This window comes from Octopus bimaculoides, chromosome 4, assembly GCF_001194135.2.
Source record: "Octopus bimaculoides isolate UCB-OBI-ISO-001 chromosome 4, ASM119413v2, whole genome shotgun sequence".
NCBI classification, from domain to species: domain Eukaryota; kingdom Metazoa; phylum Mollusca; class Cephalopoda; order Octopoda; family Octopodidae; genus Octopus; species Octopus bimaculoides.
In genome coordinates, this window is record NC_068984.1 from 80435548 (window position 1) to 80438104 (window position 2557).

The window sequence follows — 2557 nt, forward strand, 5'->3', positions numbered from 1 at the left end:
GTGAATTACATAAAAGACAAAAAGAATAAATAGTGAAATCACAATAAAAGTTCTGGAAAGCACTTGATTGGTTACTCCAAGTGGATTATTTATTGAAAAAAATGAACCAACATGCGATAAACCACCTGTAGTTTTTCTGAAAGATTACAATCTTTTTCGAAGAGTGTTTAAGAAACCCATATGCGCTGTGGGTAGCCGTCCTTAATTCCCTTTTTCCTAACAGCGTTGCCATTCTAAGGATTTGTAGTACTGCTGAAGAAGGGGCGAGCAATGAGAATGTAATTGATAATGGTTGGTTCATAAGTGAGCTGAATACAAAATTCAAGATCGTGGCCAAGATGTTAGCAGGCAGCTTTGCACTCGTCAACAGTGTGATCGGGAAAGTGATCGGAAAAGCGCCGATGCGCGCAATCCCGACGAGATCTATTCACAATAACCTCCATTTCACGTGATACATTATAGAAGGGTAAGTAGTAAACCTGGATTTGATACGGCCCCAATCAACCAGGATCTCTCGAAAGTTTTTTATAAGGTCAACTATCGTTACGTTACAGCTGTCCTCAAAACAGTCGGTTTCGGTCCCGTTTTCAGAGACTTGGTCGCTGAAATGCACAGCATCAATTGTTTGATGATTACAGTAAATAGTCATCTATCGGAACAGTTTCAGCGCATGCTTTCTCTGTGCCAAGAGTATTCTCTTTTATTGCTTGTATTGGTCACTACTGCAGAACTTGGTGTGTTTGAGAAGTATCTCGTTGAAACTAGGACTCTAAAGGGTTGTGTCGATACATGCAGACATCACTGCAGTGGCATCGGACACCACAGGAATCGAGTCTGTTGTCACTCTTTTAAAGGAACACGAGACGTTGACAGGGGTAAAAGTTATTTCTTTGTGCTTGCAACTCGGCTCTTGGAGGGACAAGTCCACATTATCGGACAGCATCATGCGACGGTGGACTTAGAATCATAATAAGCTGTTTAAGGGTCTGGTTCAATCAGAACTCACAAGTAGAAAGGAAATGGGACGGGGTCACGAGAGCAGAGTGGTCAGTCTTACCCTGAAGTGGTCAGCAGAGTTGAAGAATGCATACATATCGTCTCAGTTACATATCATCACCTGACCATCGTAACTTGTCCTAGTTATCATTAGACCATGCTAGAACATCTTTTATTTCTTGTGAAAGCGTCCCATTCCACTGGTCAGATAGTCCATCTGCTGCTAACACGTTTTGCATAAAGGCCTCGCTATGCCGTGATGCTCGTCTGCAATCATGCGTTGAGGCTGTATCTACAAAGAAAAATACAAAATGTGAGATTGTCAGGTGCTGACATTCCTCTACCAGTCGGGTAATATGCTGTATTTCAATAGTATTTGAACGTTGATGTTTTGCAGAGGACAAGTGTGGGTAAGAGCGTCAACATTGTCGAGCAAAATCCAAGTGCCCAATAAGAATCAGATGGCTGGTCCGTTCTGGTTAAATGTCAACTCATGGGATTATAGACCAGTGTAATTTTCACTTTTTATTACTGATTTTTCACCAGACCACAAGGTCTGGTATTTAAGAAGATTGGAAATATAATTAACCAATAAAGTTAAGTATATTTCCAAGGCAAATTAAGCAATACTCAGTGGAGGCAAACAGAGGAATAAGTATAATATGAAGCTGAGGAATTTATGTAGCACCAAATGGAATTAAATAGTGTAGAAGCCAGTGGGAGAAGTAGTGCACAATCGGTAGAGGAAAATCATATGATACATAGTCTTATATCAAGTAGAGAAAATAGTGTACCAGTAATTTGAAGAAATTATGGAGCAATAACAGTGAAGGGATGTAGTGTAAAACTAGTGTCTGAATACAACAATCAATTCTTGGGACAAGAAATCATCACTTTAAACATTTGTCTGACAAAGTTTTGTTTTTAGTAAGAAATTTCTTCTGCGTTTTACTGTTCTCAGAAGTATTAAGACGGTCGTCACACTTACTAAAAATGTAGAATAATACGAGGAGAATAATTTGAAGAAAATGCGTGTGTGCATGACAATATGAGGCTGTGTGAATGTGTGTGTGTGCGTGTGTGTGTGTGTGTGTGTGTGTGCACGTGCGTGCGTGCGGGCTTCTATGTATATGTATGTGCATGTATATATTTACGTACATATCTTCCCTTATGAGTTATTCAAGTTCTCGGCAGAATTCAAACCGGTTACTAAGTGACAAAGCTTGTTTTGATTCAGTGAAGACAGTTCCAGAGATTTATGAATGTGTGTAGTAGTCTATGCATATACATAGATACTAACACACATACATGCATATATTCATACATATGTACGTAAGTACAATCCGACAGACGGACAGACAGACAGATAGAAAGATAAATAGATAGATAGATAGATAGATAGATAGATAGATAGATAGATAGATAGATATATAGATAGAAAGATAGACATTGATATACACTGTGTTGATGTACTGCACTCTTAATGTGTTTATATATATAAATGTATGTGTGCATGCTACGATGAATATGTCCTCCTATGTTTGTGCGTAAATATATATAT